This window comes from Zalophus californianus, chromosome 5, assembly GCF_009762305.2.
Source record: "Zalophus californianus isolate mZalCal1 chromosome 5, mZalCal1.pri.v2, whole genome shotgun sequence".
Classification (NCBI taxonomy): domain Eukaryota; kingdom Metazoa; phylum Chordata; class Mammalia; order Carnivora; family Otariidae; genus Zalophus; species Zalophus californianus.
The window spans coordinates 103116567-103130632 of record NC_045599.1 but is presented as its reverse complement, the minus strand read 5'-3'; the positions used below and the strand labels follow the sequence as shown (position 1 = coordinate 103130632).

Sequence of the window (14066 nt, the reverse complement as noted above, 5' to 3'; positions counted from 1 at the left end):
ATTCAATGCCATCTCTATCAAAATTCCAGTGGCAATCTTCACAGAAATAAAACAAACAATCCTAAAATCTGAATGGAATCACAATAGGCTTCATAGAAGCTAAACCAATCTTAAGCAAGAATAACAACGCTAGGGACATCACACTTTCTGACTTCAAACCAAATTAAAAGGCTCTCATAATCAAATCAGTATGGTACTGACATAAAAACAAACATATCAGTGGAACCAAAAAGAAAGCCCAGACACAAACCTATGCATATACAATCAATTAATTTATGACAAGGAGCAAAGAAGATATGATATATAATTTATCTTTGAAAAATAGTGCTGGGAAAACTGGACAATCACATGCAAAAGAATGAAAGTGGATCCCTGCCTTATACCATATGCAAATATTAACTCAAAAACTTGAACATGAGACCTGAAACCATAAAACTCCTAGAAGAAATTATAGGCGTTAAGCTCCTTGACATCAATCTTGGCAATAACTTTTGGATTTGACACTAAAAGCAAAGGCAACAAAAGAAAAAACAACTGAAACTACATCAAACTAAAAAGCTCTGCATAGCAAAAGAAACCACCTATAAGATGAAAGGCAACCTACGGAATGTGAGAAAATATTTGCAAATCATATGTCTTAATGGGGGTTACTACATAAAACCATAAAGATCTTATACAACTCAATAGCAAAAAACAAAAACCAATCTGATTTTAAAATAGGCAGAGGATCTGAATAAATATTTATCCAGAGAAGACATACAGATGGTCAACAGGTACATGGAAAGGAGCTCAACTTTATAATTATCAGAAAAACACAAATTAAAATCATAGTAAGATATCATCACACCTATTAGGATGAGTATCGTCAAAAAGACAAGAGATAATGAATGTTGGTGAGGATGTGGAGAAAAGGAAACCTCATTCACTGTTGGTAGGAATGTGAATTGGTGCAACCACTATGGAAGACAGTATAGAGGTTCCTCAAATAATTAAAAATAGAACTGCCATATGATCCAGCAATCCCATTTCTGTGGGATTCAAGGGAAATAAAAACAGGCTATCAAAGAAATAGCTGCACTCCTATGTTCATTGCAGCATTACTCACAATAGCCAATATATGGAAACAACCTAAGTATCTATCAACAGATGAATAAAGATGTGGTATATACACAATGGAATATTATTCAGCAATGAGAAAAAATGAAATCTTGCCATTTGTGACAAACATGGAGAGACCTTGAGGACATATGCTAACTGAAATAATCCAGACAGAGAAATACCAACACTGCAGGGTATACCTTATTTGGGAAATCTAAAAAAAGAAAAAAAAAGTCAAATTCATAGAAACAGACAGTAGAGAAGTGGTTACCAGAACCTAGCAGTTGGGGAAAATAAGGAGAGTTTTGGTAAAGAATATAAACTTTTTAACTATTGGATAAAGTCTGACATTCTAAAGTATAAATTGGTGGCTACAGTTGATAACATTGCATTGTATAATTGAATTTTACTAAGAAAGTAGAATTTAAATATCCTCACCTAAATGTATGTGTGTGTGTGTGTGTATACGCATGCAGCACACACCTGTGGTCATTAATGTGTTAATCAGCCAAATGGGAGGATTACTCTCACAACATTCAGGGATATGTTGTTTTACTGTGCTTCCCTTTATTGCATTTCCTACCTGCTTCAGAGATAATGAGGGGCATTTTTTGTTTGTTTGATTTAATAAATTCAAGGTTTATGACAACCCTGGGTAGAGCAAAGTCTATTAGCAGCATTTTTCCAATAGCATTTGCTCATGTTGTGTCTTTGTGTCACATTTTGGTAATTCTTCCAATATCTCAAATTTTTTCATAATTATTATATTTGTTGCAGTTATCTGTGGTCAGTTCTAACTTTTCCCTGAGACACAACAATATTGAAATTAGGACAATTAATGACTCTATAATGGCCTCTAAGTGTTCAAATGAAAGGAAGAGTGACATGTCTCTCACTTTAAATCAAAAGCTAGAAATGATTAAGCTCAGTGAAGAAGGCATGTTGAAAACTGAGATACATCTAAACCAGGCCTCTTGCACCAAACAGGCAGTTGTGAATGCAAAGGAAAAGTTCTTGAAGGAAATTAAAAATGTTACTCTTGTGAACACACAAAGGGTAAGAAAGTGCAATAGCCTTATTGCTGATACAGAGAAAATTTTAGTGATCTGGATAGAAGATCAAACCAGCCACAACATTCCCGTAAGTCAAATCCTAATACAGAGCAAGGTCCTAATTGTCTTCCATTTTATGAATGCTGAGAGAGGTGAGGAAGCTGCAGAAGTTTGAAGCTAGCAGAGGTTGGTTCATGACGTTTAAGGAAAGAAGGTGTCTCCGTAACATAAAAGTCAAGGTGAAGCAGCAAGCGCTGATATAGAAGCTGCAGCAAGTTATCTAGTAGACGTATCTAAGATAATTAATTTTTTTATTTTTTTATTTTTTAAGATAATTAATGAAGGTGGCTGCACTAAACAACAGATTTCAATGTAGACAAAACATGCTTCTGTTGGAAGAAGATGTCATTTAGGACTTCATAGCTAGAAAGGAGAAGTCAATGCATGGCTCTAAAGCTTCAAAGGAAAGATTGATTCTCTTCTTAGGGACTAATGTGGCTAGTGACTTTATGCTGAATCCAATGCTGAAAATCCATTCTGAAAATCTTAGGGCCCTTAAGAATTATGCTAGATCTACTTTGCCTGTGCACTATATTTAGAACAACAAAGTCTGATGACAGTTCATCTGTTTACAACATGGTCAACTGAAATATTTTAAGCCTCCTGTTGAGACCTACTGCTCAGAAAAAAAAGATTCCTTTCAAAATGTTGCTGCTCACTGACAATGTACCTGGTCATCCAAGAGCTCTGATGGAGATGTGCAACAAGATGAATGTTGTTTTCATGCTTGCTAACACAACATCCATTCTGCAGCCCACAGATCAAGGAGTAATTTTGACTTCCAAGTCTTAATACTTGAGAAATATATAAAGTCTGTAGCTGCCATATATAGTAATTTCTCTGATGGATCTGGTTATGGTGAATTGAAAACCTTCTGGAAAATATCCATCATCTTAGGTATCATGAAGAATATTCATGATACATGAGAAGAGGTCAAAATACCAACATGAACAGGAGTTTGGAAGCAGTTGATTCCAACCCTCATAGATGTCTTGGAGGGGTTTAAGACTTCAGTGGAAGCTGTAACTGCAGATATGGTAGAAATAACAAGAGAACTAGAATTAGAAGTGGAGCCTGAAGATGTGACTGAATTGAAGCAATCTCCTGATAAAACTTGAATGGATGAAGAGTTGTTTCTTATAGATGAGCAAAAAAAGTGTTTTTTTGAAATGGAATCTATCCCTGGTGAAGATGTGAAGACTGTTGAAAGGACAACAAATAATTTAGAATATATACATAAACTTAGATGATAAAGCAGCAGCAGGCTTTGAGATTGATTCCAATTTTGAAAGAAGTTCTACTGTGGTAAAATGCTATTGAACAGAAACACATGCTACAGAGAAATTATTTGTGAAAGGTAGAGTCAATCAATGTTTTAGATTTCTTAAAATCTATTTTAAGAAAATGCCATATACACCCATCCTTCAGTAACCACCACCCCAATCAGTTGGCAGCCATCAACACTGAGGCAAGAAACTCCACCAGCAGAAAGATTATGACTACCTGAAAGCTCAAATGATGGTTTGCATTTTTTAGCAAAATATTTTTAAAATTAGGCACGTACTTTTTTTTAGACACATTATTGCACACTTAATAGGCTACTGTATAGTGTACACATAACTCTTATATGTATTAGGAAACAAACAGAAATGGATTTCCATAGAGCAAAAATTTCCAAATTTTCTTAGGTTCTCTTAATGTCTCAGGAATTTTTTCATAATGTTGCTACACCAAAAGAAATACCTAACAGTTCTGATTATTGAGTAGGCATCTCCCAGCAACTTAATAAATATTTATGTCCTAACAACTTAGAAGCTATGCTTAAAAAGTACACAATTAAAAGAAAAAAAACCTAACATTTTTATTTCATTCTTAAATAGCCACAATAACCTACAAATGGGATGTATGTGCCTACTGGGCACTGCACAGCTTCTGAAAGTTTAGAATCAGATTAGGTACTGCCACCCTCATTTTTTCTTCCATGTTGCCTTTTGCATGTATTTACTTTTAATCAGAGCTGCCCTTAAAATGTGCAAAACTATGACACATAAAAAGAAACATGGTACAATCTAATGTTGAAATTGTGAACTACCATAAGCTATTACTTTGTCCAGTTTCTGACATATTGAGTATTACTTTTTCTCTAAAATTTAAAAATATCTGACAGTGTCCTGTGATGCTTTGGGCACAGTTTGGGAACCATGATTTTTGAATCACATTGAACAAAAACAGACACAAGGGAATCCATCAGTGTGATTCCATTTGCATAAGATTTAAAGAACAGGCATATATGCTTTTTTCAACCTTAAGGAGAAAAAACTAAGGCCAAGAAGTTAGCAACATTACTAAGTAAAAAACCCAGCATTCAGGCCCCTGAATTTGCTATCTAGGTCTTATGGTCAGGTCTCCCTTTTAAACTCTTGGGGGGAGGCAGAAGGATCTCAGCATAATTTTAGAACTGAAAGAGACCTTGGTGATCATGTAGTCCACATTCCTCATTCTCCCAAGTAAGAGCTGAAAGCCCAGAGACAAAGGAGTGTCCAAGTTCACAGTGGGTAAGTGGCAAATACCAGGCTTGATCCCATGGCTATAGTTCTCATTCTACTTTGCCTGTCTTCCATGTTTATTAAGTTGTTTTTTGCATCCTTCTAGAACCCCATTAGAACCACTGCCCCTCATCTAAACCTCTGCCTATGGACAATACTCAATAAATGTCATTATGGGGACTGAACAATGATGGACTATCCTCTCAGACATGGCAGCCAGCAGTGATCACCATTTCAGGGTTCTGACAGCCCACCCAGGCCTAAAGACGTCTTTTTAATTTTTTATTATCTTTTATTTTTTCCTAGTCTTTTAAAATAAACTTTACTAGTTACTTTTTTCCCATTATGAAGGTAATACATACTCATTATAGCAGATGTGGAAAATACTTAAGAGTAGAAGAAAAATATTTTTTTATGACCCAAGTAAAACTCCTATTAATACGCTGATAGTTTTCTAGCTTTTCGCCATGCTTAGTTCATATACAATGTGTTTTAGTCTAACATATTACAAATACAATTGGGGTTTCTACTTTACTACATAACTTTTTTTATTTTTATTTTTCACTCATGTCTCCCCCTCATCCCTGGCAACCATCTGTTATCTGTATCTAGGAGTTTGTTTTTGTTTTGTTTAGGTTTCACATATAAGAGGGGTCATATGTTGTCTTTTTCTAACTTGTTTCACTTAGCATAATGCCCATGAGGTCCACCCATGTTTTTGCAAATGTCAAGATTTCATTTTTTATGGCTAAATAATATTCCATTGTGTGTGTGTGTATAAACTACCACAATTCTTTATCCAATTTTATGGCTGTCCAATATTTATGACTAAATAATATTCTATTGTGTATATATATATCTACAAAGAACTATACATACACTGTGTGTGTATATATATATACACATACATACATATATACACACACAGAACTACAGTTCTTTATCCAGTGTGTGTGTGTATGTATGTGTGTGTCTGTGTATATATATATATATATATATATATATGTATATATCTCACAATTTCTTTATCCGTTCATCCATCAATGGATGCTTAGTTTTTCCCCATATTTGGCGATTATGAATAATGCAATAAATGGCTATTGTAAATAATAAATAAATGCAAAAAATGCTGCACTGACCATGGAGGTGCATATATCTTTCCAAGGTAGTGTTTTATTTTCTTTGGATAAATACTCAGAAATGGAATTGCTACATTATATGGTAGTTTTATTTTTAATTTTTGAGGCAACTCCATACTGTTTTCCATAGTGACTACACCAATTTACATTCCCACCAACTGCACAGGGGTTCTCTTTTCTCCACATCCTTGTCAAAACTTGTTATTTCTTATCTTTTTGATAAAAGTCACTCTAACAGGTATGAGGTACTATCTCTAGCTGTAATTTGCATTTTTCTGATGATTAATGATGTGGAGCATCTTTTCATGTATTATTGCCCATCTGTATGTCTTCTTTGGAAAAATGTCTATTCAAATCTTCTGCACATTTTTAAATCAGAATGTTTTTTGCTATTGAGTTGTGAGGTCTTTATGTAGGTATTAGCCCCTTGCCAAATAATATGATTTGCAAATATTTTCTCCCATTTAGCAGGTTGCCTTTTAATTTTGTTGATTGTTTCCTTTGCTGTGCAGAAACTTTTAGTTTGATGTATTCTCACTTGTTTTTTATTTTGTTGCTTTTGCTTTTGGTGTCAAATTCAAAAAAAATATTGCCAAGACCTAGGTCAAGGAGCTTAACCTGCCTATGTTTTCTTCTTTCTAACCCATTCTGAGTTAATTTTTGTGAATGGTAAGATAGTGGTCAGTTTTATTTTGCTTGTGGCTGTCCAGTTTTCCCAACATCACTTATTGAAGAGATTGTCTTTTCCTTATATATTCTTTTCTTTTTCATAAATTGATCATATATGCATGGGCTTATTTCTAAGCTCTCTATTCTGTTCAATGATCTATGTATATGTTATGTCAATATCCTTACTGTTTTAATTACTCTAGCTTTATAATATAGTTTGAAATCATGAAGCATGATGTCTCTAGCTTTGTTCTTCTAAGATTGCTTTTGCTATTTGGATCTCTTGTGATACCAATTCTAGGATTATTTGTTCTGTTACTGTGAAAAATGACATGGGAAATTTGACAGGGATTGCATTGAATCTGTAGATTGCTTTGAATAGGTATGGACACTTCAGCAATATTCTTATAATCCATGAGCATGGAATATCCATTTATTTATATCTTCTTTAATTTCTTTCATTAATGTCTTATAGTTTTCAATATACAGGTCTTTCACTTCCTTGGTTAAATTTATTTCTAGATATTTTCTTTTTGATGTAGTTATAAGTAGGATTGAAGAACACACGGATTTAATCCTTGGTATTAGAAATCAGGATGGTGGTTACATTTGTGAAGATGAAGAGGGCAATGATTGAGGAAGGGGCACATCAGAACCTTCCAGAAAGCTAAAAAATTTCTAATTTTGATCATGTGGTGGTTTCTTGAACTACATACATTTGTGTGTTCATTTTATTATAATTCATCAATCCTTTGATGCAGATTAGTCTCAAGATTAGCCCATTGTTTTTGTGAGTTATATATACATAAATAAGAGGTATTTTAGTAAAGTAAAAACATTCTAAACAACAAAATATAGGAAATTATACCTTAGGGGTGAAACCCCTCTGATACCCAAGCCAAATTAAATACTTTTTCATTAGTTTTCTGTTAGAGCCTTATCTATTATCCTACAATTATGTACTTATTTGCTGGCATCTCTGGCTGGACTGTGAGCTTCTGGAGAACAGGCGCCATGCCTCAATTAACCCTAATTCCTTAGTGCTTCAAACACAACATGGAAGGAGTTTAACTATTTTTAAATTAAAAAAAATTAAATATAAATGTACTAACAGACAGTGGAACACACTGCTTTCTTTTCTCTAATCAAATGCCCTGAGTGATATTTCTATCACACATCTGTGGCCTTTCTTTTTATAATTCCTTATGTTTTTAAATAATCATCTGTAATCTCCAAAGAATACATTTTTTAAAGGGAAGGGAATGAACACACACACACAATTTTTCTTTAAGAATGTATTTATATATCACAGAGTTCTAATGCTACTCGAAGTATAGTTCATGAACCAGTGCCCATGCATGGTTTATTAATGGTTTACAAGTTAAAGAAATTAATATGTGTTTAGAAATGGGTACGATTTGACTCTACTACAATATCTAAACATGTGTATAGTAAACTCACCTTGTGTATGACATGAACTATGTACTAGTCATTCATGATAGAACTAGTTATTAAATATGAATTAGATCAAAAAAGTCTCTCTTTTTTAAAAGATTTTATCTATTTGAGAGGGAGACTGAGCAAGCACAGAGAGAGAGTGAGAGGGAGAAGCAGATTCCCTGCTGAGCAGAGAGCCTGATGCAGGGCTGGATCCCAGGACCCTGAGATCATGACCTGACCTGAAGGCAGACGCTTAACTGACTGAGCCACCCAGGCGCCCCCAAAAAGGTCATTTTTCATACATAGTTTTAAAAGCTCTGCCATTGAATATTAGAGCTAGAGAAGACAAATGCCATTATTTTACAAGTGGGGAAACCGAGACCTAGAGTTTACCCAGATCCTAATTTTCACGCTAGTGGTCTTTACACTATAATGCTACCTGCATTCCTTATATTAACAAGTTTCAAAGATAAAATCAGTATCATTGCTAGGATTATTAGCCACAACAACTGTGGCTACTATAAATCCATATTTAATGTTTATAAGGTAGAACATGAAATTGCTATTTTTATATGAAAAAATGGTCAAGTATCTGTAATTTCACATGGCTCATTTATGAGTTGAAATGTTAGGAATAATATCAAGTGTTTTTAAAGCCTTAAAGAAGAGGCAACTGGAGCCAGACTACATAATGTATGGAGAATTAATTTCTCTCTAGGGTCTGTTCCCATTTCCATAACCTGGAACTAATAACCTAGGCTCAGATTTATGGAGCCTTAAATGATCCTAGCCCTTAGAATGACACCTGGCAGGCAGTAAGTGCTCAGTGACTATTAGTTGTTCTAATTATTTCCATCATTAATTCTCAGGACAGTCTTGTGAGGTAGGAATGTTTTATTCTTAGTTTATAGATGTGGAGACCAGAGCTTAAAGAGATAGTGAGATAACTTGAAACTTTGTCCATCTGACTTCAAGCACATTCCCTGTACCTCACATAGTAATTTTCAATTAATTGACAGTTGAATTGGGTCAAATAGTCCCACTGGGGTGTTTCATCAGAATCGCCAATATTGGAGAGCATCTATCTTCTGGGACTCCTTAATAGTCAGTTATATAAAAAACAGTGCAAGCTATTTTACATTGTGATTGAGAGAAACTAAGTTCACCACTTTTTTGTTTTTAGGTCCAATTGATGAGAATGTTATAAGCAATAAACATGCTGATGGTTATCACCTGTGATTTCATAACAGTTCCAGCTTGTATTGTACCCTTAAGTATTTCTTTCACCTGCCAAAGGACGCCCCAAACTCCAGCAGCACCATCCTCTGGAATGCTGAGAAAGGAAAACTCAATGTGGCACCTGCTAACTAGACCCTGTGCTGTTAAACTTGGTCAGCATTTTGTACAAGAGCAAAAAAACACTGCCGACTCTTTCTCCTTAAATAGAATACATAGTCAAGAAATTCCCTTGAGGAGCAACAAGATCCGATTGAATTTTTCAGAATTTTCTATTATTCTATCAAGTTCACTTGACAGCAAAGGACAAGCTGCCTTTCAAATGCTATAAGTGAATGCATCAGCAATTCAGAAGGAAAAACGTGAGTTATTAAGTAGGAACAAGTCTCTCTGAATATATTTACACCAACTCATGGAAACCACTGTCCTCAGAAACCTCCATGACAATCTATTTTCTAGTCTCGCTATTGCTTTAAGGTTGACAGATGATAATAAAATACAATGAAATTACCTTTGAGCTCTGAAATGTACATCAGCTCACACATTCCTCATAGCTTTTTATTTTTCCAACACAGCTCATTCACTTTCAATATTATTCCCAAGCACTCAAGGTTTATGTCTGGGGAACATAGCTACTTATGCCTATTTCATGTTTGCATAAGGGTAGGGAATACAGATTTTATTATATGTTTATATACACACACATAGACACAACATACATGTATATACATATTAGTTAAGAGCTAGAAGGGGCTTTTGAGATCAAGTCTCCTTTTGTTGACTTACAAGTGAGGTCTCAGAAGCCCCAAAAGAAATGGTATCTTGGAGGCCACACAGCAAACTGACTAAAGCTTGAGAAAATAAGAATGTGGCAAGAGAATAAGAATGTGGCAAGTACCAAGTACCTGAGGATTACAGCCAGTATTTCTCATACATAAATTCTTATACCACTTCTACGATGTTAGTATCATCATTCTTGTTTGATGATGAGAAAATTGAGGCTAGGAAAAGTAGTACAGACAATATTGTCTCTACTATGCCAGCATTTCTCCGAATGCATTCACTCTGGCATCACTGATTTTTGCCATATCCATACACTAGCTATATTGTTTTCTTAACCTTTTCCTTAAATTGACTGGTTATTTTTTTAAGATTTATTTATTTTATTTTGAGAGAGAGAAAGAGCATGAGCAGGAAGGGCAGAGGGAGAGGGAGAGAATCTCAAGCAGACTCTGGACTGAGCCCCAACTGGGGCTTAATCTCATCACCCTGAGATCACAACCTGAGCAGAAACCAAGAAACAGCCACTTAACCGACTTTGCCACAAGGGGCCCCTTGACTAAACACATATAAAAAACCACTTTTTATCACAATTAAATGTAAAACAAATACAGTGGGCCATAAATTGAAGGTATCCATAAAAGTAAATAGAAAGAAACAAATTATCACTGAATTTTAGTTAGATTCTGCCACTCCTTAAAGACACAGGATTTGCATCCTACTCTCTTTGTTGAAAAAGATTAGCAATGGTTAGAGAGGTATTAGAGGCCTATAAACAACAAACTGAGACTTAAAGATTGAAAGAGAATCAAGATAGGGAAATTTTCACTACTTGAAAGTCACGTTGTCCTATCTCGGATCATTCTGAGTCCTGCCCTGGTACCTCCTCCTCACTTTGAGAAACACTGTAGCACCTGGGCTGATTCTCCAGGTTATGGTTCTTTAACTCTAGTAAGCATCAGTATTATCCCGGGAGCTTGTTAAAAGCAGATTTTTAAGTCTTCCCCAGGGTTTCTGATTCAGCATGTCCCTAGTTGGGCCCAAGAATTTGCATTTCTAATAAGTAAAGCTGATGCAGCTGGCCCAGGAACCACATTACCAGAACCACTGCTCTGAGTCATAATTGGGGAGGAAGAGGTTGAGAACATGTCGCCATTAAGTTCGCTGGTGATTGATGGGATTTGGAATTTTTATTTAATGAAATGGGTGAGACGAAGAAACACTCAATGTATTCTTGTGGTCCTGCATTGTTTCTTCAATCTAATGAGTTCAGATTGATACTACACCACAACAGAGCAGCCTGTAACACCCTTGGCTAAGGGGTCAGAGTACCTCCTCTTCAATAATACAGTTTGTAGGCTGCTAACTATCTACAAGGCTCTCTGCACTGGTCATAACAGCCCATGATCATTAACACCAAAAGCAGAAAATGAGATTCTTCTTCTCTCCTCTAGATGTTAGAGAACATTTAAAAAATGCCATGACAGTTACCATTCTTTCATATGGTTCTAATTAATAGCAATAACCAATAATTGTTAAGTGCCTCTATAAGCCAATCACTGTGTGTACCAGGTGATTACACAAACACTCTGTTTCAATGTGAGGATGTGAAAATTTAGGTAACTTGTCTGAGATCACACAGTTACTAAGCAGAAGATCAGAGATTCAATTCTAAGTTCAATTCCAATGCCTATTTTTTTTCTAAGCCACACCACTGCTATTGTCACTACCCAATTACCAATCTCTTAATAGAAGCATATTTTATAGGGACCTAAATTTTGAGAAGGAAAAAGCACTCCATAAGCTTGAAAGTTTTAGAAGGAAATTTTAAAATGATGTCACTACAACAGGAGATATCAGTGATATTTAATCAGCCATGAAGATAGAGCTCACTCAGTTCAAATCAGGATTGAAGAATGTCTGGCTAAATTTTACTTTTAGGAGAGTGGGTAAGTGTGTAGAATGAATCTCAGAAATCTGAACTGTTTTGACTGAGTCAGGAAGGAGATTTTTATTTCCTCCTGATACGGCAGGGGCTCTTTGGAGAACTGGTGTGGTAGAAGAGATAACAATAGATTGCAAGCCATGAGCCTTGGACTCTGGTCGTTATTTTGTCTTAGTAATGGAGACTTCATTTCTCTGGGTCCCAGTTTCACCATCTGTACACCAGGCAGCTGGGCTAAGCTCCCTTCCTGGCTCTGACTTTAAGAATGGCAGATTCCTTCACCTGGATTTATTAGCACCATATGCCTCAAAATGATAATACCCATCTTTCCGTATAAGGAGAATATGGTTTGATTGCAAACTCAGCATGTGACTTTCAACCTTCAGTCTTTCAAGAACCTATTTATCTACCATATGTGAGGTTACCCTGTTATATTCTTTGGCAAATACGTGGTGACAACTGGAGGAGAGATCCTGAACTCTTCAAGGTAGAAAAATACAACTGATATCCATATAAACAGAATTTAAAAAATGAATTATCTGATAAATTTTTAAAAAGTCATCAATGGCAATGAAATTACAAATTCAGCAGGTGTTATTAGGAGTAATTATAGTAACATCTAGAAAGAAAACATCTGTGATTTGCTTGATTAATGGCTTAACGGAACAGTGCATCTGTTAAAAGAATAACATTCCTAGCACTGTTGACTATACGTCTGCAATATCTGGAAACAGAGAAAGGCTTATGGGAGAAGAATGGAGTAGGGTGCCAGATTGGCTACTGAAGGTCTGGTTCTTCCCCAGAATTTCAATTCCTCTCTGACTATCTTGACCCGAGTTGTGTAGCAATTTAAGAGGACAAATGAATTCCACCAGGTATATGAACTCTGGCAGGCTAAAGAACTAGTTGCTCAGAGTTAAAAAATTTACTTTTCACCTGTGATTGGAGAGGTTTTACCCCATGTCACAGTAGGATTATACTAAAGGTATTCCTCACCGGCCTGCCTGCATACATGGGGCTTTTTCTGGAGAGAATAGTTTATACTCAGGGAGTAAAAATAGTTTTCTTTAAATATCAGTTTTTTCCTTTGAACTCAAAGGAGAGTCAAAATTCCCACCTATAGTTGAAAACCACCACAATGCTTTGGAGTTTATCAAAATGAAATTAGAAAGGCATGTAATAATCTCACTCTCTTCTTCTAAGCTGTAGTTTCTTTCTGCTTTGAGAACAACACACTAACTCCATCTACTTCCTCAGGCTGTGTTGGATGAATGCAAGATATATTATTTATATACATGTTACATATATGTTATTTACAAAACGTGTGTAGGTACATTCAGGCAGCACACTCTTGCATAAGAAAGTAGCATTTGCCATCAGCTTTTCCTGATGAAATCAGTTAAAGAAAAATGCAACATTCTGTTACAAAAGGGATGTGGATCTTTACCCAGCAAGCCAAATGACATATCAAATGCACTATGAAGAAAAGTAGGTATATCCTGGGCCTGATTCAAAATTTAGGATTAGTGATCATAAGAGGTAATCATTCCGCCATTATATGGAAAGGGTCAGGTCGCTTTTACTTACCCCAGAAAAGCTGATGATCCTCCTGAGCAGGCTCCATTAGAAGCTATGGAAAATAGGACTTGAAAGTAGCACTATTTCTCTTGTACAGCTTGGCTAAAATATCATTTATCTTTCCCAAGGCATTTTTCATTTCTCTGATTATATCTGATAGTGTCAAGACAAGGCATTAAACTAACACTGTCTTGGAAACTCAGAGAAGAAGACGGCCTGGCAAATAACAACTGTGGCCCATAAAGGAAATGGGAAAAATAAGCTGCCTCACTAGGGCCACAAGAGAAGGAGAATAGCAGGACTGTGAGTGTGGGCCCCAGGCCCAGAACAGTGAAGGCAGTGTTCTTGGCTTGGCTGCACATTTACACAGCACCGTCACTGTTAGACATGGGTCTTGCATAAATTTCTACTTTCTGTGAATCAATGATCCAGCAATATCAAAATTCGTAAGTGATTTTATTCTCTATACCTGGCACAAGAAAGACTTTGTCCATTTACCTTTTGCAATGCATGTAATTAAGTG

General features: G+C 35.7%; 1 protein-coding gene across 7 annotated transcripts in view; it reads right to left on the bottom strand.

Annotated features, from left to right (window-relative positions):
* The window catches only part of ATP10B (ATPase phospholipid transporting 10B (putative)), a 391956-nt gene extending 378189 nt beyond the window's left edge, over positions 1-13767 (bottom strand). For all 7 annotated transcript variants that reach the window (XM_027606553.2, XM_027606554.2, XM_027606555.2 and 4 more), the window contains exon 1: positions 13553-13767. The gene's annotated coding sequence lies outside the window, so the exon portion shown is untranslated. The remainder of the gene's footprint in view (positions 1-13552) is intronic.
* Between the last annotated feature and the right edge of the window lie 299 nt (positions 13768-14066).